Source organism: Pleurodeles waltl, chromosome 7 (assembly GCF_031143425.1).
Source record: "Pleurodeles waltl isolate 20211129_DDA chromosome 7, aPleWal1.hap1.20221129, whole genome shotgun sequence".
Taxonomy (NCBI): Eukaryota; Metazoa; Chordata; class Amphibia; order Caudata; family Salamandridae; genus Pleurodeles; species Pleurodeles waltl.
Window position 1 is genome coordinate 618,258,571 of NC_090446.1, and position 22,060 is coordinate 618,280,630.

A 22,060-nucleotide genomic window follows, 5' to 3' on the forward strand; every position below is an offset into this window, starting at 1 on the left:
TCGGTGCTCTCGCCCTACGTAAGACCATTTCCCCAAAAACATCAGTCCCAGTGACATTATATCGCACGTGAAATTACCGGGACTGTGGGAATCAGATACTTCAGCATGTGGAAACACCTATGGATTCCGAGATGTCCTAAATGCAACGGGGAAGGAAAAACGGGGGAGTCTTTTGTTACGGGACCGATTTCTGCTACAGATTTCTGATTTTCAGGTCTTTGTTTCTGGGACAAATGCAGCTAAATTTGACCTGGTAAAACGAGATACTTCTGCATACTATAATACAGCGCACAAAACACCATATTACTCACAGTTTCCACTTCAGGCATAAAACTGTTTTAGCCAACCTGTGGGCCTGAATAGGGCTTAAGTAGTGTTTGTGCTCATTGCTGGGCAGTGGTAACTTCACTCTGCGACAGATGCTATCCAGTGCTCCTACGAGGCCCCTTTCACATGCAATAACTTCAATCCCTTAAATTCACAGGACAAACAGGCTTGTTTTGTTCTAAATCGCCCCATAACTTGGAAGAACAACTAAAATGCAGAAGGTCTTGTTGAATCTCACAGGCTTTGCAGAGGAGGCATGAAGCAGAAAGGTGTAAAAGTACATAGTCAGATGGGGGGATCAAGGGAAAACAGGTAAGGAGAAGCAGCTGCTATAGAGGTAAGCAAGAAGCTTAACATTAGACTACTGGAGTGGTCGGATGTTGTGCTTTGCTCTTCACCATTGCTTGGCGCACCTTCAGATTCTGCCTCTTGGATCTACAAAGCTGCAGATCCTTCAAAGTGATGGTGAAGAGCTTGAACAGCAATCTGATGGTTTCAAACAGATAGTTTTTCCATCACACCTGATAGGTGGTTTTTCCTTTCTTTTCCAGACCAGATGTTATTTATTTCAATACAGGGACTAGTAGTCTTGATTTTATGAAAAGGGAGCAGGACTTTAATGCCGGTATTACCCGGCTACAGAGGGCTATAAAGCTATTAGAACATTCTGCCACGAGAGGGATGAATGTTTTAATAAATAAAACAAAGGCCTCACAGAGCCGGATGGGACTGAAATTCTCTTGGGCTCCATGATACCTTTGTTCACGGCAACAGCTGTGAACGAGAACATTGGAATGTTGGAGCTCCTGGCTTCTACCGGCCATTAGAAGCCCGGAACACTCCATTATTTCCAAAGGAGCTCCCAACATTCCAATGTTATAAAATGAAATAAACAAGACTACAAGTCTCACAATAATAAAGAAAAAAATCTGGACTCAAGCAGCGCATCTTGCAAGTATCCGGAAACTCATCTGGGCTGCAATCCAAGGGCTACCACGAAGAGCAGAGCATAGGGGCTTTGCTGAGGTTATTTAAAGATGCCATCCAGCCTAGAGAAAAAAAGAGTTCTCTTTGCAATGTCCAACTTATCTAACAATTTCTGATATAATTCTAGAATGTTTGTTTGATGATGCAACTTTGGGTTTTGAGCTATACTGTGAAAATATTAACCCATTGTGAGTGCAGGACGGCTCAAAGTCATCTGAGCACACAGTGGGTGTGAGCATAGGACGGTTCAGAGCCGTCCTGGCACACGAGGCAGGAAATCCCTCTGCTGTAAACAGTAGAGGGATTTCCTTTTTTATCATTTTGCCTCAGGACCTGGGCAAGAGCTTCCCCAGCTGCCTGAGGCATTTTCTTTTTCAGTGCAATGAAGATTGGCGCATGGCATGCTGACGTCATTGCTTTGAAAGTGAAATGAGCCGATCTGCTCAGTTTACTTTCACTGCCTCAGTGCTCATGAAGATAACTCAGCCCCCTGAGCACTGATGCAGATGGGAGAGGTAATATTGAAAAGGGGAGTCTCTCACCTTTACAATGGTGCCTTCCCAAGTGGATTCCTGCTTGGGAATCACTGCAGGAGGGCAATCTTCAAGTGGAAATCCTCCCACTAGACACCAGTGAGGGGGACCGTCCCCTTGGTCAAGAGCTTGTGCTTGCCCCTAAAAAATAATATCATATTTAGACAGTCTTTCTGCCCCACCGGGGGTAGATGGGTGTCATAACCCCTATCTGCACCCCGAGGGGGCAGAAACCCCACTAGATACCAGGGATTACATTTTATTTTTATTTTAGGGCTGGGGCTGCCCAGCATGGGCATGGTCATGTCTCCACTCCCATAAAATGGGGACACAGTCCCAAGGGGACACATGGGGATAAACACCCCCAGCTGCCTCATTGGGGGTGCGGGGTAGAAAGCTCACCAGATACCAAGAATTACTTTGTTTTAGGGATGGGACCATGGTCCTGAAACAAAAGCGAACAGTCGTTCTGCTCCCTCGAGGGGCAGATGGGAACATTTAGCCCATCTGCACCCGGGGGTCAAGAGAGCCCACTAGACACCAGGGATTACTTTTGTTGTTGTTGTAGTGTTGGGGGCTGCTCAGCATGGTCATGAGCATGTCCCCAACCACAAAAATCATGACTCAGTCTTTCTGCCCCCCCGGGGGCAGATGAGGCCAATTATCCCTATCTGCCTCGCTGGGGGGGGTGGAGAGCAGAAAGCCTATTAGATACTAAGGATTACCTTTTTATAAAAATTGTAGCAGTGGGGACGGCCCAGCATGGGCATGGCCATACCCCCCATAAAAATGAGGATAGTCTTTCTGCCCCCCAAGGGAGCATATGGGGCAACTACCACCATCTGCCCGCCCCTTGGGAGCCAGAAACCCCACTAGACATCAGGGATTACTTTTTTTAATTGTGGAGGTGGGGGCAGCCCAGTATGGCCATGGCCGTGCTCCCACCACCCACAACAAAGGGAAACAGTGTTTTTCCCCAGGGGCAGATAGGGGCAATTACAACCATCTGCGTGCGGGGAGGGCAGAAAGCCTACTAGATATCAGGGATTACCTTTTTTTTTTAATTATAGGGGTGGAGGTTGCTCAGCATTGGCATGGCCATGACCCACCCACTCACAAATGGGGTGCATCAGTCCTTCTGCCCTCCGTGGGGGGCAGATGGGGCAATTACTTCCATCTCCCGGAGGGGGCGGAAAGCTCACTGGTGAATACTTTTTTTATTGTAGAGGTGAGAACTGCCCAGCATGGGCAAGCCATTCCCCCACCCCCAAAAAAATGGGGAAACAGCCTTTCTGCCCATCCCAGAGTGATGGGCAAAAATCTCACTGTATGGAAACAGTATATATTTTTAATAAAATAACGTTGTACATCTTTAACAGCATAACATCAGGCTCCATCCTCACCCCTAAAATCTAAACAGTCTTTCTGCTCCCCTGCAGACAAAAGCATTTCATCCCAATGGCAAGCAAGAGGACATTTGATTCTTTTAGGTGTTACTTTTACAAATGGGCCAGGAGAGTTTCGCTAACTCCCAGTATCATCCCTCCTGCAATGGTAAACAGCTGCACCTTTTGGGTGAGGGTATGTTGCCACCTGGAAAACTCTACCAGACTCAGGCAGTTCTGAAAACTACCCATCTGGGGGAGTCCAGGGTGATTTGCTTTGCATATCATTGTCATACCCACAATGCTCTGTAAACCTCAAAAGTTGACTTAAACACACATTTTCCTCCCATTTCCGAAATGGAAACTTCCAGAATCCATAAGAATCTACAGAATCCTATCACCCAGCATTGCTCCACTTCTGCCGATAAAAATGTTGTGCCTCTTGTGTGGTTAGGCCTAATCAATCAATCAATCAGTAATTTGTAAAGCACACTACTCACCCTTAAGGGTCTTAATGCGCTGCTAGTGCCAGTGACAGGAACGGATCCAACTGAGGTCAATAGGAGTCCCCAACTCAAGAAATCCCATTGTCCTTGGTTTAATCTGTTGCTGTCACCACAAACCTTTTGTTTATTGCATGTGCAAGAAAAAACAGACACTTTCTTCTGTAGCACTTTTTCCCATTTTCCCCCAAATCAAATTTAGCTATATTTTGCCTAATTTATCATGCCCCTCCAGCAGAATCCACAAATGCTGGGTATCTTTAGAACACCCAGGATGTTGGAAAAAAGGACATAATTTTGCTGTGGATTTTTTTATATGTCCAAAAAGGTCTGGAAGGCCTAAGCACAAACTACCTGAAATAGCCAAAGAAAGGCTTAATGAGGGTGGGAGAGGATGGGGGAGGGGGTAGGTGCTACAGAAGAAGAACCACAGAAAAAGGCACATTATAAGTGCTCCTTTACAGAAACTGATTTGAGTGAAACCTTCTCAGAAAAATTATATCACAACATCACTACTTATGTCTATGTTGTTTTGGGAAGCGTTCTTTGTGCTCTCTTTGACAAAAATGTTGACACAGCTGCCCCTACCCTGTGCCATGGTGGGCCGTATCATAACTATGGTGCACACATGGTGGCAGTAGAGGGCACTTAGGGCACAAGAAAAGTGGTGCTGCTTTGGATGCAGCTCCACTTTTCTTAATATAAGGCCTAAGTATTCAAGTAAGGCTTGGAAAATTCTAATAACAGTTGGGGATGTGGCTGTAGGAAATTAATGGGCATTTATATGTTTGTATGTTTTTAAATGTTTGAATTTAACAATTCTAAATGAGAGTCAATCTGTGAATTATGTGACAAGCAGTATGACAGGATTTTTTGCATTAATTGCTCACGTTTTTACATGTTTGTGATTAATTACATGCATTATCAAGGGATGTAACTAAGTGCATTTTATTTTTAATGTATGTATGCGTTCATTTGAGGGATTAATCTGAATCAACATATTTTTGACTGACTATTTAATTAACCTATTGACAGATCTTTATTCTTTTTAAGAAGTACTGTGATCAACGTCCTGAAAACAAAGTGGGGTCATGTGCACTCTGAGTAACTGAATACAGATTTTCAGACTCTTGAAAGATACCTTATCATAAGGCCACAGGAACCAGACATGTTCCCTTTTGACTGGTTCTATTATTGAAAAAACACTTCTTGTCTAGATATTTCCTGCTCCAACAAAGTATCATTCACGACTATGTAAGACAGAGCAAGAACTTCTAGGAACCCCCAATGGTCTCATGGTCTAGAGTGAGATCTTCAAGAAACGAAGTCCCTTAGAATGAGCTAACAGCTGCAGGATTTCTACTTCTGTTTTTTCTCACTGTGAACATAGAGGTTGACCATTTGAAAAATGGCAATCTCTTCCATATACTGCGTTGACGGTGCCTGTTCATACAAGGATCAAATAGAAGCATTGAGAGTAGTGCCAAAAAGCAGCAGCAGGGAAAAACACAAAGACTTAAAAAACTTCTGAGTCCTAATCTAATTAATAAGACTTTGAGCCTGATTACGATTTTGACTGTCATATGAGTTGCCCTTCAAACTCACAGGGATGAGATTGCCGTCAACCCAGTGGCCTCACCCCCCAGTCTTATTATGATGTTCCCACCGGGCTGACTGGCGGGAACATCGTATTACGACGATCCTGCCCGTCAGCCTGGCGGGAACAGTGCTATGGTGTTACCATAGCACAAAAGTACACTTGCCATGTGCACTGTCTGCAAGCACATGGTCGTGGGCAGTGCAGGGACTCTCTTGTGTCCCCCAGCACTTCCTTTTTGCCAGCCTTTTCATGGTGGTTCAACCGCCATAAAAAGGCTGGTGGAAAGGGACTTGTGATCAGCATGGTGGTGCTAAACCCAGCACCGCCCTGGCTAACTAAGAGTCTGACCTCCGTCACCCCACCAGAAACCATGTTCCTGGCGGGGGCAGTATTCTGACCACCAGCTTAGAATATGGCAGTCGGACCACCAGGAGTGAGGGGTCCGACCACCACTGTGAGGCTGTCAGTCTCAAGACCACCAGCCTTGTAATGAGGCCCTATGTGTCTTCACCTTATAGTCTCATTGTTAATTATCAGTGAACCCTATTAGCAAAGTAGGATCTGGATTTTCATGTACTCGTGGCTGATATCTGATATGACTCGAAGGTCACAAACTAAACTACTAATTATACCTATTCAGTCTTTAGGTTTATAAATGAACTATCATTAAACTGAATTATAGAAACAGTTTTTAGTTGTAGTAGTTAAGCATTATGTAAAAAACAAGCTATGGTATTAATATTATTGTAATGTATTGTCAATATAAGAAAATATAAAGAAGGATAAAACAAAAGAAACTGTTGGGAAAAAGACTAGAAAAGGTTGGCAGATGTTATGGGTTAGTGATCGGTTGCCTGGAGGCTATCTTGGCTGCAGGGCAAATGCAGCCAAGTAGGGTGGCTCACCCAACTGGATGGGCACTCTCAGGTGGGTATGCTGTGGTGTAGTCTGGAATATTTCGTGGGGTCTTTGGGTGGTTAGGTGAGAACAATGTATATAGTTACAAATGACTGTCAAGACGGTATGCAGTTAAAACACTGAATCATGGTCAGAGTGCTGAGAACCCAGTTCAGAAAAAAGAGGAGGAACACAAGGGAATTACCTCAAGGTCATCCTCATGAAATCTTTTAAGATTAAGCACAGTATTCATAAACATTAAAAACATATATGAAACAAATATATCCAAGAACAAAATGTATAATGGTGTAAAATGATGACTAGATCTACCATCCTTGTCATATTTAAGTGTTAGTAGCAAATATTTTATTTTTAAAAGCAATATAATGCAAATAATATGAATAGAACAACTTAAAGTCTGGATGTCTCTACAGATTTCAGAAATGTATTAATGAACACGCCCTCCTTATACCATTCTTTTCCAAAACTGCACTTTATGTTGTCTTTCACACCTTAAACATTTGTTCTCTCTGAGAAAAAACACTGTTCTTGTTTCATAGGTTTGTGGCTACCTTTTGTGCTGGGGTCTTAGGCATCCCTCTCTCTCTTCTAAAATGGTCCAAATCAATTGTCTCGGTGTTGGTTTAGTCTTTTGAAGTGGGTCACCAGTAGGTTGTTAGTTTCCCTTGTCTAATCATACTGCTGCGTTCATGCATTCTGATATTAATTATGCAAGATGCTATTCCATGTAGCACATGTTGCAGGGATACCTGACGAAACAGATTTCATTGGTGGCGTTGTAATTGGTTTGTTTGGTTTAATGTCATAGGCAATAACATGACCTTAGCACTTGCCTATGACAAGTTATTTCACAAATTGACAGTAAAGCTAAACCCCTCTGTAGACAACTCTAAAGTTACATTGCCTTCAGATCTTTTCAAAGTGTTACAAAAAGAAGTCAGCCATTGCCTGTTTATGCCAAAGGGCAACAACAATGTCTCACACCATACTGGAGTAATGTGCACCACAGCACAGATGCACACCTAGCCATGCACACACACAAAAGTAGCAATTATATCCAACATTCCAACGACGGTCTTTTGTGTACCCTGCACCTTCACCTAAAGGACCTAAACGAATGCACAATGTGTGGCCACACAAACGCTGGCAAAAACGAGAGGAATGTGAAGAAAGTGGAAGTTGAGTTGCCGGTGAGAGAACGGCGATACGTTACCTTTGGACAAGTGAACTAGAATGCCAAGTGACTTGTTGTTTGTGACATCCCCAACCTATTGATTCAGAGCTTCCGTACTGAGCAACCTTCCAACACAGTTGTATATCCCACTGAGATGCAAATACTTCCATAGGCTCAAAAGGACTGGTCAGGCTGGGTCAGCACACATTTACACTCCTCACTCCTCCCTTCCTCATAACTTTACAAAAGCAACTGAAATCTTAAATAAATCACACAGGTTCTTTGTCACAAAGTCATAACAGCATTACATAAATAACGTGCTACACAAATATTGCACCATAAAGAACAACAATCAAAATTTCTTTGAATAGTATACGCTGGTAGCATACATTTACAATTCTTCAATCTACATCTTTGTGCCTTGTACCTTGAAGATAAATATGTGCCAAAGTAAATATATGTGGATTTAAGCATAGTTAATCTATACTTATCCATATATGTTTACCATGCCGATATGTTGGTCTTCTGTTTTTGTGCCACAATATTTGTGCAACACACTATGCCACTGGCGCATCATTTTATTTTACGCTCTGGTCGCGCAGTGTGCCTGCACATATTTACAAGGCCACGCAAAGCCACCTTGCATAGCTTTCATGGCCTTGTAAATATGGTTCCCCACCATGTATAAGACTTCATGAAAGGGGTGTTCTATGGGTGTTGCTGTGGGTGTTCCCACACAACACCCATGGAACCTGATGGAATCTGATTCATTGCCAGATTTACGAGGCTGGAAATGCGTCAGATTCCCATGCCACCTCAGGGGTAGCATTAAATTGGCACAACTAGAAGAAATTACATTATTTCTCCCCGTTTCTTTCCTCTTTCTTTCATTTTGCAGCACACAGGAGAAAACACCATTAGTGATTGTTTATGTACAGGAAGGTTTGCCTTCCTGCATATAAACAATCATCCCTGCAACGCAGGCACCCTTGCACTGTGGTGTAAGGGTGCCTGCGTACACGCTAGGCAGCAGTTTGTGCACCACCGCTGAAGAATGTACAGGGATGCTTTGCATTTCTGTAAATACGATGCATCCCTGCACTTTCAAAATGACGCAGGCTGCACATTTTATTGTAAATGAGGCCCTTAGTACTAAGTACTCTCTTACCATACCACCATTCATCCCTTTACCTTTTACAGTAAAGGCCCCTCAGCTTTTGGGACTGAAGCCTAAAGAAGCAATAAGAGGGGCATGCATCAAGCACAGGCCAAAACTGTGGCCGTTCAGTAGCACCAACACTCAACCGGTAGCAAATGATCACCAGCTATGAATATAACTGTATAACTTGATTGAGAGGTATTACTTTTTGGGAGTGAAGTTATCTAGAGGAGCGATATGTTTTCACCTAAGGGTGTGTATCCCATCTGCTCTTTTTAATCCTGTTTTTATCCTTTCTGTTCTAGCTGCTCAGTACATTAGAGAAAGGAAAGACATGGTGCTAACTGCATCTATGTCTAACCAATAGACCATATTTGTAACACTGCACAATGGTTTCTAGCAACTGAGTCGTCACAAGTGTATGTCCTGATGAATCTACCAAAACAAATGAGGGCAGAGAAACAAGTCGACTTTCTTGAAAAATGTAAACACATTCCATTGTAATGTATGTATGCATGCATTTTTGTATGTATGTATTGGTATTTGTAGAGTGCATTACGACCATAGCAATCGAAGCGCTATGCGGCAAAAAAGGTGAGCGAGAAGGAGAGCACAGAAGGAAGTTGCAGGGTAGCTACCAGAAGCTAGCAAAAATTAATTTGGAAAAGGCCAAGTTTTAAGCTGCTTCCTGAAGGACAGGAAGTTGTCATCCTTCCTAATGGTCAAAGGAAGAGTATTCCAGCATTTGGTCGCTCCTACTGTAAAAGCTTAGTCACCCCACCTAGCCTTACAGCTACGAGGGACAGAAATCAAATGGAGACCTGATGACCTAAGCTGATGACCTGGCACATACCATTGTAAGAAGAGGCATTCAGACCCTACCGAGTGAAGTGTCTTAGGAGCCAGACAAAGAGTCTTAGATGTAATGCGCCTCTCAACATGTAGCCAATGCAGCTGGCTCAAGCTGCTGTTAGCCAAAGCTGTAATAGTTTTAACTTGTGCAGATATTTGCATGTAATTGAAAAAAGTGATATTTGTGACACAATTTTAGATTTAATTTTGGAACAAAATAGCCATATCTTCTAATATTTATTTCCCATACATGTTCCATACTGTAAGGGACAGGGGAGACCATGCTATAGCACCATTGATGTAGTCAGAGGCAAGTCAAGGAGAGTAACCTCTACCTTATGCATCCACGCAGCTTTTGTTGAGTGAAGCCTGTTGGCACACTGGTGCATGCTTTGAGTGTCTTTGTGTATCAAGGCCACGAGCATGCTAACACACCCTAAACACAGCACGCAGGCGGCCCTATGGCCTAACTTTAGGATGTGATTCATTTTGTCGAGGGTTTTGCATTAGTTAATGCTTGGAACTCAGACCAATGATCCTGAAGGTCAAACCCTGCATGTAGACCAAGTTAGAGGCCCATACCTATGTGCAAAGCACAATCACAAGTACCCCTCCTAATGCAGTTAGAGTAAAAAGTAATGAGAGTAAGTATGGTAAGGTACGCATAGTAAGTAAATGCAAACACACATTCTCCTCACGTCTTTCTGTGTCATGTTATGCTTAGGCACATCCAAAAACGCATGTTTGGAACTCACCTCCGAATCTAATGTCTGACATCAAACTACTTCCCACATAGACTACTTCATAAACAGGCCCTTGTAACAAACTAACTACTTAATTGAATACCCAGAATGCATTTTGAGGAATTTTTTATTGCTAGAAAGCACTATACCATCATTGTAATGCAAAAAGGGCCATTGGAATTATAAGATTTTGTGACCATGGTGTTTTGTGCATGATTAAGTATTTGTTGCATTTGCCATATAATCCACCATCTGCTGCACAATCTGCAGATTTTAACAAAAACGTGTTTCCGCACAGTGGAAGGCCCTTCGCAAAAACTGATTGCTCAGCTTTCTGTTGCTTATTGCTGTATTTTGGTGTCAAACTGACATTTAGAAAGTTAAAACTTTGTCCAGATAGTGTTAATATGTATAAAAAGTACAAAAAAATGAGGTAATATTATCACAAAATGTGCCACATTATTCAACATAATTTGCCTTTTTCTGCTACATAATGTAACCAGCTATGCCACATAATATGATCCTCCCTGCAGCATAATCCCAGTGTCTCTGAATATAATGCACTTAATCTATGTGCATGATAACGTTTATTCTTTTTTGTTGGAATTCGACAATGCACAGATTGGTTTGTCTTTATAACTGACAAATAGGACAGACATATGCTTTCTCAGCTAGACACACCACATGAAGCATCCATCCTGGAATACCGCCGATATTCGCAGTTTTCATCTGCTCTTGCTCATTTTTAGAAGGCTAGTGTTACCAGGACTGGAGCATTTGGGGAGCTGCTCTTACAGAAGAACATATCCATACCACCCTTCCTTATGTTATCAATTGCTTCCACAGTGCACCACGGCTTGCCTTAGACTTTTTTCCTCAGGGTCACTTTAAGGCAATGAGGGTTCAAGTTTTTACACAAAAATAAGTAATTTTACATAGCCTCAGATTTCCACTGGACACCTCACTTCAAAGCTGCTTCATGCAAATCCTTGAGCCGGATTCACAAAGCCAATTTTGGTAATTTACATATGTCTACTGCCATCTAAGGCTCCAATAAAAATTATCAGGAATTCACAAAAGGACTCTGGACATGTGTAAATAATATAACTACTGCAAATTTTTCAGAGTGTAGAAACATGCACAGTAATAAAACCCATTCAAAGGGCGGGGATGTGGGCAGGTCAAAGCGTAGTTTGCCATTAAGTGTGTTAATGCACACACGCTTGTGAGTTTGTTGGCTTTCAAAAACCCTTGTTTGGCCTTTTCCCATCCAGGAAATGTTCAGAATTTTAATAAAGCATTGGGCCTTCCCAGGATGGTAAGTGGAACAGACGGATAATCTCCAGTCTTGGAGTATGGGATGGGGATACCCCATGCACCAAAATGTCCATTTCACATCCGGCTGCATTTCCTAAGGGTGGACATATGCGCAATATAAAAAGTTCTGCATTGGTAAATGAGAGCATGAGAGATATGTCAAATGGCATTCCTAGTAGAACACCTGAAAATCTATGCCTGGCACAAACTTCCACTTGAATTTTTGTATAATTCTGAAAATTGTACTGCTGTACCCATTCCTAATAATGGTGTTATGGGTGGAGATTTACTACTTGTTGTGAACTGCACCCTGTGCGTTATGATAACTGCGTTCATAACAAAAGTTTATTTTCCTCATGAAAAGAGAGGAAATGCAACTTTATGTATGTAAACTTCTAATATTTGAAAGTTACGTTTTACAACTTTCTCTCAGAGTAAAATATCTCGAACCTACCATTCATATAATACTGCCTACACAATCAGTGGTATCATGAAGTCCGGCTTTCCCTCACCACAAATTTCCCAAGCTCGCCGGCACACAGTACCATACGATGATGACATCGGAGCCAATCACAGTCAAGCATTTGCTTATGTGAAGGTAAAAGATAAACATCCTCTTGCAGTGGGCTTTAGAAATAGAAGAGGTCTAGCATATAGTATGCTATACGGAAGATGGGTATCCCTACAAAGCCTCTGTAAAGCCTCCTAGAGGCTGTTCTGATTCAGGGAACTGCACTTTGTATATAAGAGGAATCTTTTTCACTGTTATACTACTTTGTTTGCTTTTGTTATCGTTATAAACTACTTATTAGTTAAGTACTGTATTGTTTAACTATTAGTTTAGGACTATTGTGTCATATTGTATTGTATTGCACTGCAGCATTGGCATAGCACTTACTATCCCTATGTGGGGGACTGAAAACCATGCCTACATGAGTAGGATGCTCCACCATGCAGGGTGTGTGAGTCGAAGGATTTGCTTTTGTTTTGATCCTGCACGGGAAGTGTTCCATTTCATGCTTGATGACAAACCAAGGTGCGGTTATCATGTCATGGGATGTAGAGCGCAGCAGTGTGTTGGATGATGAAGTGAAAGCGACACACGAGCAGCTTTATGGTTTTTCAGGAAGCTGGCAGCATTGATCAACTCTGCAGGTTTCCCTTATGATATTTCATATGATACAGTGTACTTATCTGGTTAGTGCACTAGGTTGTCCAATCTGAGATTTTGTTTACAGTTGTGGTCCTGAGCTGGCATGGTTGGAGGAAAAGAGAAGTGATGAGGACTGCTTGATGGACGTTTTTTAGGATTATCCCACATCTTAGCTTCTATGTGAGACATACAGAAGCGGTCAGCTTGTATTGATATTTGGTGTTCTTGATTATTTTTTTCAAGAGCACATAACATTTCCTCTCCATTTAGATTTTTCTAAACCAGGGACATAATCTATAGTCTTAATACTTTGTGAATTAAAAATGATGCTTGTTTACAAAAAAATACATTCAATACATGGAGAGAGGGCACATTCCAATACAGAAAGTAAAATATTTGTTATAAACCTTTTGTGCATTATTTAGATTTTGTAAACATCTTGTTTCAACAACCTAATACCAGAGCAAAACATTTTGCCAATCTGGCTCATAATTGTATGAATATTTTGCCACTGAGACAATACCGAAGATTCCCACACAACTACGACCATTGGCCTCATTTGATAGTGGTTTAAACCAAAATAAACATTCTGCTTTTAGAGCAGTTAAAGTGCAAATGACAATCAAAAGTGTTCCATTGTACTATCCATAGAGATGGCAGGAGCCTGTAAAGTGTTTGGAACTACTCTAAGAGCCAATTAATTCCAGTATATATAAGATAAAGTACCCTGTGTCGTACTTTATAAGAATACTGCAAGTCATCAAAAAGATCAATAACCATATAGAGGAACAAGGCTGAAGGCCAACTTGCTTCGTAAAATCATGGAACACTGAGGCGAGTTACCATATCCTTTTAACTTAGGACAAAGGGTAATTTTTGCCTTATGATACATGGTCACAGAATTACCCTTCCTGCAAAAAAAGTCTCAGGTCCGTTGCTGCTTCACATGAATGAGTATAGATAGAAACGTAGAATAAATGAAGCAAAAGATTAAACACACCATGATACAACTAATAAACTGCTGCAAAAACATATTAAATGCATTTTAACATGTCTCTTTCAAAATTCAAAACAATCATAGTTCATTATGTGTGATAACATACAGAGGGATTCCTGTTTTCTTGTATTGAACTACAGCTGTGCAAAAATAAGCATACTTCTATAAATGGCCTATTTCTGCTAATGACTGCTATTTCAGAAAAACACATTGTCTGCTGGCTCTGACGGCCAGCATTGTGAAAGCCAGAGCTCAACTGTAATTGATTATTACAGCTCAGCTTGGTCACTTTCTTTTTACATGTGACTAGTGACATCACAACCATTCTGAACAAAAGAACTAGAAACATATTTTATGCAGAGATTGCAGGCTTTCATGTATCATAAAAACCTTAAGCATGGAAATGTGTGCCGTATAATATTTGATTTGAATTACATAGTCCTAAACTTAGTTTTAGATATTCCGGAGTCGGTTATTTTGCTATTTTTTCAATTGAGCTAGTAGCAATCAGAAGAAAGATTCAAAGCGCTGGAATAACAACAATGGGCCAGGAAAGAAGAAGAACAAAGAAGAAACTTGTTCTTTACACCCTGCAGACGTGAAACGAGGAGAGGTCTATGTGTTACATTCTGAAGGAAGGCATCCTCCAAGTATAGAGGTAAGGGTAACTATTCCCAAAGGTAGAGCGTTTAGAATCCAGAGCTCTTTCTCCTTGCTAAGGTCAGCTATTACTCTGACTGAGGCTTCTGGCAAGCAGTAATCTCCCCTTCGGTGCACTGTGTTAACAGTTAATTTCTTGATTCTCAGACTAATACTTTCTAATTTAACAAATAATGTGACAATTATGTCCAAAAACAAACCGATTTACAAACATTGATTTGTAGGCTCCCAGGCCTCAGTAAATATAAATCTGCTCACGCCTTGCTGCATTGTGAAGCACTGCTCTCAAATTCTGAAATGCAACAAAATACATTTCATACTTTATTTTAAGGAAGGTAAGATCATGGGTTATAAATTGGAGACCATCTGCAAGGATTAAAGGTTTTAAAGACTGTGTGGTGAATAAACGGGAATTAACTGTCTTTGTAACCATCTTTGCATGTTGATCCTGGCAGGTATTGGGAATGAGCACAAAGCCCAGGGATTTGATCTTTTATGATAAACTAAACTGTTGTCACCCTCCATCAAATCGTTGAGACAAACTAGAATAGGCAGCCACATGTGCCAGAAAAACAAATACAAAACATGAAAAACATGCAACTGTGTGAGTAAGTGTTAAAACGATCACCTAGCATCCCCTGACTGAAGAATGATGTGCCTAGTTCCACAAACTGTTCTAAGGCTGATAAACCTGCAATTCGCACAATCACACACTTTGCGACTGCAAAACAATGAGTTGCAAAATATTAAAGATACTTTGCAGGTTGGGAATGCCGTGCCGACACACTAAGTACACTTTTCACTTCCTGTGAACCGGAAGGTGGAGAGGACATGAAGTGGGTGCCTGCTTCCTTCTTCCGTTTCACAGTGCAATGTGTGACTGGTCTGCCCTGGGTATTGATGTGACAAACCACTTACAGGTTACTGACCTCTCAAAGTATGTGTACAGATTAGCAAAGCTGGTTCTGTCCCTTTGAATGACAGCTGGGGGGAGCACCAGGGAAGCAGGTAGTGATATTGGGGTCGTCTACCTCCCGCCCCCGATGCCATTTGCAGAATTTCTTGTAAAAGTAGGCATTCTGTGAAAGCAGATCCAAACATGGAGGTGTGCTGTCCCTCTCAGACCACCGTCCCTGTATTCACAGCGTTCTCAATGAGAAATTAAAGTAACTCAGCCTCATGTATATTCATGATTCAATACTTTTTTAGAGTCCATGGGACCTGGGGTGTTGCGCTGCTTCTGATTTGTATATCATGCATAGGACAAAAAGGAGGTCATTTTGCAAAGCAGTTACTGCTTTAAAAAAGCGTCTGCTTTGCAATCAACCTTTGTACACTGAGCTCAGTGCTAACATCAAACATATGCAAATTCTCAGGGTACAGAGATCAAATCCAGTGTACAGTCACAGACACACAGCATTTTATAACATTGCCGAACTTAAAAGAGACAGGCTGTGATTTAATAACAAGCCCCTGGGCCTAAGTCCCGGTTTAGATCATTTTAAGCAATTGCAGGTGGCCTTGGTTTACAACTGGTTTGCCCTGGCTTAAAATAGTACTAAACAGCCTTAAGATAGTATTAAACAGCTTGAAGATGTGCCATTCCTGACTTATGACAGCCCAAAACCACCTCAATCCAAGGGGGGGGGAAATAATACATGAGCTTCCTGTCTTCAGGCTTAAAACTGTTTTAGCCAGAGAAATCATGAGTAAATAATACTACAGTTGTGTTTCACACATAATTTGCATTGTACAACATATTATGCAGGCATCAGTGGCAACTCTCTTGCTTAGGGGCATGAAGCCTTAATGGGGTTACCATTCTGAACCAAACTCTCTAAAATATGCTGACCAAGAATACGGTATTTAACAGCCTACGAACGCCAGGCACCATACAGTGTGCATTGTACACAGACCACAGCTTCCTAACCTGAGTGCCTTCTGCAAACAGCAGAGTGCATACTGAGTGAGATAGAGACATGCACCATAATACGCTGTTTGCACTATGCATGAGCAGCCAAGCGGGTGCCTCAAACATAGTTTCCACACAGGCGCTATCATGTTCACCAATTAAGATATCAACATTATACTCTACAACCCACATCATACAGAGAAGCATATATTAAATGTAGCACACAATTGGCACAATATCTGTTATGCACACAATGCAGCCGCCCCAGCCCATACAAACATATTTTCCTATAATTAAAATACAATGTTATCAAAAGGGATGTAAGTGCATTCTTATCTCAAAGTTTTAAGCTCTAGCTCTTATCTGGAGCCTGTCTGGTGCACAGGAGTTCCAGGAGGCCAGACACAAGTACAGCAAACTGTGTGCTTAGGAACAAGACTTCCCTCCTGGCCCCTGTGACTACAAAAGCTTGAATGGGGCTTCACTGCTGACAAATGTAACACTGAAAGCCCTAAAGCATGAGTGAAGTTTCACAGCTGGTTATTAATAGCCTGAGCGACTGAAAGAAGCAATTAAGCATGAGCACAAAGAGGCTTTGCTGCTGGTCATTACAACTACAAGCAATGGAAGAAGACTAAGGGCCAGATGTAGGAAGCCTTTTGCACGTCGCAAACTGCGAAAAACGCAGTTTGCGACGTGCAAAAGGCCTTACGCGATGCAGAGTCACATTTTGCGAGTCGGTACCGACTCGCAAAATGTGATTCCGACTCGCACATAGGAAGGGGTGTTCCCTTCCTATTTGCAACCGCATCGCGATGCTGAGTTGCTTTGTGACCTTTAAGTAAAACTGGCTGCAATTAAAAAAAAAATGCTTTATTAAAAAAAGCAGTCACAGACATGGAGGTCTGCTGTCTCCAGCAGGCCACCATCCCTGTGAGTGCAGGGACTCGCTATGGGGTCGCAATTTGCGACCCACCTCATTAATATTCATGAGGTGGGTCTTTGCGACCCCATAGCGAGTCGCAGAAGGTGTCTGAGACACCTTTCTGCATAATATTTTGCGAGTTGCAAATTGCGAGTCGCTATGACTCGCAATTTGCAAGTCGCAAAATATCTTTTTGCTACATCTGGCCCTTAGTTGCTAGTCATTATAAGCTAGGCGACTGAAAAGGCATTGCTGCTGGTCATTATATGCATGAGCAAAGCTTTACTGCTGGTCATTAATCACATGAACAACTGAAAGAGTTGTTTTAAGCATGAGCACTGAAAGGGACTTTGCTACTGGTCACTAAAACTATGAGCAAAGGAAAGAGGTTTCACTGCTGGTCTTTATAAGCATAGGCAACTGAAATAGGCTTTGCTGCTGGTCATTACAAGCATCAGTGAAGCTTCACTACTGGTCATTCATTTCTTGAGCGACTGAAAGAGGGTTTGCTATTAGTCATCATGACTATGACAACTGAGATAGACTGTTAAAATGGGGTCTCTAGTTGGCAGTCAGTTTGCACCCTGTCCAAGTGGGGACCCTCACATAGTCAGTGTAACGGAGTCACACTTCTAAGATAACCCCTGCTCACCCCCTTGGTAGCTTGGCACATGCAGTCAGGCTTATTTCAGAGGTAATGCGTTAAGTATTTCTACCCATACCAGCTTGGAACAATAGCCAATATTTATCTAAAGTAAAACAAGACCGAAACAACAGAAATCCAACACTCACAAGTAAAGATATGATTTTTTTTAAAGATTAAATCCAAACAAAGAGCATAGAAACACACTAGTTCCAACTAGTGCTATCATGGTGTTGAGATGGAGTCATTCCCAACAGTCGGATGCCACTCATGTGGGAGCGCAGCGCTGGTCACGGAGTCGCATGGACCCCACACACAGTACCTTAGAAACAAGGTAGAGTCAAAGATGTGGCACAGAGTCGGGGAAGGTGAGGCATCTCTGGAGCTAGTGCGGTGTTTGTTTCATACTGCTATGCAGGAGGTGAGGCATTGGTTCCTTACTGCTATGCAGGGGAGGTGAGGTGTTGGTTCCTTATGGGCCAGCTGAGTTGAGGCAGTGTCGGCGTTGAGGCATCAGTTCCTTACCATACAGTGGGGTCAAGAGTCCTGTGGGTCAAGATGCAATGAGGCGACTTTGCGGTGATGCGGTCACCCTACAGGGCCACAGATGCTGCGGCCAAGTGGGGTGTCACGGACATCGGTGACACAGCACTTGGGACTCACGATGTTGCAGGAGGCGGAGGCGTCGAGCCTGCGGTGTCAGTCATGATCATCACACTTCAGCTGGGACTAGGGCCTCAGGTGCAGGCAGAGGCACAGAGTCAGGCAGCAGCACCACTTCTGTAGTCATCCAGAGTCGGTGTGCCTGGTTCTTCTTGTTTTATGCCACACTTCTCTCCCAGGGGCCCAGGAACTGAAGTGAGCACCTCTTGGCAAGTCAGGATCCTTCGCAAGAGAACCCAGAGGCTGGCATGTGAGGCTTCTTTGCTGGTCATTGTAAGCATGGGTGACTGAAAGATATGACTGAAGTTTCACTGCTGGTCATTAGTTGCATGATCAACTGAAAGAGACGTTATAAGCATGAGTGATTGAAAGCGACTTTACTGCTGCTGGGTATAAGCACGAGTTCTGAAAGAAGCTTCACTGCTGGTCATTATAACCATGAGACACTGAACAAAGTTATTACATTTGTCATTATACACTGAACACCTGAACATTGCTTCACTCCTGGTCATTATAAATGTGAGAACCTGACCAAGGCATTAATGTTAGTCATTGGAGTATTAAAGCCTAAGGAAGACCTTCTCTCCTGAGCTAGGTCATGCTGCTGCTCCATTAAATGCTAGCGTTATTGATTGAAATTGTATTTATATAGCGCTGACTACCTCTGATGAAGTGGTGCTTCAATGAGGGTACCATAGGTCAGGACCCATTGAAAAACCTAGACAGCTCCTTATCCCAACCCAGTGCCTCGAAGCCGGGCTGGACAGCTGTTCGCCATTGTACGTAATGCACCAGGGTTGTCTGAGGAAGGACAGATGGATGGTGTCTGTAACCACCGAACTAGCCATTGGCCGTGGGCAAGGATTGAAGCCGCACATCTCTTTTACAGGTGCTTTGGCAGGAGGTTGCTCCTGGTAAGTAGAACTATGGACGAAGGAAGAGGGTTGTCGTGGTGGCTTTATACCACTGGTCTTCCGAGCGTACCATGTCATTGTACCCATTTTCTCTTCTAATAAAAGCAGTTCCTTGCACTAGATGACTCCTCTTCTTAAAGTTGTTGGAGGTTCCCATGCGTTCTCTACAATGATTCAAGACAATACCGGGCACATATGCAAAAAGTGACCCTGACCTAAAGTAGTTCTTAAGTTGCGCCTTTCTATGCGAAGACTTACCAGCAGAGATAAAAACGAGAGGGCTCATCGCTCATGGTAATGGCCAAAAGAACAGTTTGTCACGTCTCACTTAGTGATCCAACCGGGCGATACCCCGTATTTGGGCAGTGTGGTTTCTCCACGGGCTGGAATGTCATCGGGGCTGCCACAGACTGGTCTGCACCCCATGGCGTTCAGCAGACACTTCCAGTCAGCCCTTCCCCACACTCTTGTATCCATCCCTCTCCCTCTACTTCATCCCCATGCCCACTCTATCTTCGACCCCTACTTCAGGGCGTCGCTCGACAACTTCGCTGCTCCATGCCTCTTTCACATTCCGCTATGGTGCGTTTCTATACCAGACTCCCTTCCCTGGAGATCTTTCATGCGCCCTCCCGTTTTCTCCGCCTTGAATTCTCTTCTCCTTCCCGCCTCTCTCCTTCATTTTTTGTCCACTAGCAGCTTTTCTCTAGGCTTGGTTTTTCTACCCACCTTTTTCCAAGTCTTTCTTCACACCCTGGCCTTGTTAATTTCCCTCCTCTATTTTTCAAATGGCACCCTTGGTGTCACAGCCCACATTTCGCTGCACGTTCACTGAATGTGTTATTTTATCCCTCAGTCTCTCACGAGAAAGCACAAATCAGTCGTCGCGAGGGTGTCAGCCGCTGCCAGCAGCAGCGGTTCGAGTGTCGCGCGACAAGTGTGAACAAGGAAGGAGACAGACAGTCAGACAAATGTCCAAATAAATGGAAGTGAAAGAGCACGCACTGAACGTACAACCTTTAAGGGGAAGTATGAGAGGGTAGGGTGGGAACAAATGACACTGTATTTCAGACCGCCACCCCTTCCTCCTTCACACCTCTCCAAGCCTGCGCCATACTCTGAAGCCACCTGCCATTTGCGCCACAGCGTCGGAGTACGTCAGGCTCAGGAGCAATGCAATTATGGTCGCTTTAATTCCTTCCAAGGATGAATGGTGAATGATTTCTAAGGTACCCTGCTGACTCCCAAAACCCCGCAGCTTGAAACGGGAAGTGGGTGAAGTAAGTTTGTTAGCAGACAAATGCCCTCCTCAGGGACCCGCCTGACAGCCCTGCGCATCTGGAAAGAAACGCACTAGGCGCTGCCCTGGACACCCCGCTTAGCTGTGTCCGCAGGGATACCCCTGGCATGTGGCGGGTCCCCATTTCCGAACAGAGACGGTTGCAAGCCCTTACCTGAAAAATGGTAGATACGCGTGTGTGGGAGGGAGCAGCCCCTGGGCTCCGCTGGCAGAGTCGGTCCTGCTGCTGGTGGGAGTCTCAGATTCAGCATCCACAGTGCACGGGCGCCCGGGAGGACCGGTGCCGGCTGAGGGCGGGAGCAGGGGACGGGCTGCGGCTGCTTCTTTCTGATGCTCGCTGGCAGGCAGTCCCTGCGAGCACGAAATGACTCAGAGCCAGCGGTGGGTGGGCAGGTGGGAGGGACAACATGGCCCAAACTGAAAGGACCGCGGGCCTGGCCACCGAACTTTCCCCGCTTGTGAGTAGAAGTGGCGACCCACGTTACGTTACCCCAGAAGTGTGCCGTATTCATGAACCAGAAATAAACTGCACTCGCTGGGTTTCGGAAGCAAAGGGAGATGTTCAAATCTGAGAATAACGTGACAGAAGAATAACACACCCACCGTGTTCCTGGCTGCAACTGTCTCTCTTGAGATGTGACTGCTTCTCACAGAACGGGATGTGGACACAGTACTATTCACGCACGTATTTAATTTGGAAGGGTTGGCATTTAACACTAAGCTCAGCCTCCTTCCTCTCTCCCCATACCTCCGAGGAAGGCTAAGCGATGTAGAAGCAGGGGTGGTGACATTTTGTGTACAAACAACAATCCTTTTGAGATGTGAAGAGAGAGGTGAGCGTTTTATACCTCCTACTGGTGACAGACCGACTGGGGCAGCGATATATGTGAAGAATTGCTCAATTTTAGTTGCTGATTAACTTATAGATGTGTTTTTTCTGACAGTGAATCTGTGACGGCCTTTCCCAAAACGGAAATCGCAGTTCACGGCCAGGTTACACACTGCCAGATTACACTCTCACAAATAAAAAGGTTCTCGAACACTGATGGAAACCGCTCTCATGTAAGAGCGCTAATGTTCAGAAAAGTGTTAAATCCGTGAGTGGTTTTTCTATTAAATCTATAATCCTATCTCGTGATATAAGGTAGACATTATTTTAACTTAAAAAACTTGAGGTTGGATAGCCATCTCAGCTAATTAAGTCACCCCAATGCAAGATGCTCTATTTCTTTGCCTTACTAGTCAGTGCTTTAAATGGACAGTTACTGTCCGGTACTGAGTACCTGTACTTTTTAGGGTCGAGCCTGCGTCGCATGCGCTTGCACATGCGTCTCGCTTGTGTAAGAGGCTGTCCTGGCTTATAGTGTATAGCCTGTGGTACTTACACCCTGTGCC

At 43.4% G+C, this 22,060-nt stretch overlaps 1 protein-coding gene across 1 annotated transcript in view; it reads right to left on the reverse strand.

Moving 5' to 3' along the window:
* HRH2 (histamine receptor H2) overlaps positions 1 to 21,307 on the reverse strand; it is a 536,633-nt gene extending 515,326 nt beyond the window's left edge. The window contains exon 1 of the mRNA XM_069244591.1: positions 20,820 to 21,307. The gene's annotated coding sequence lies outside the window, so the exon portion shown is untranslated. The remainder of the gene's footprint in view (positions 1 to 20,819) is intronic.
* Positions 21,308 to 22,060: the final 753 nt, after the last annotated feature.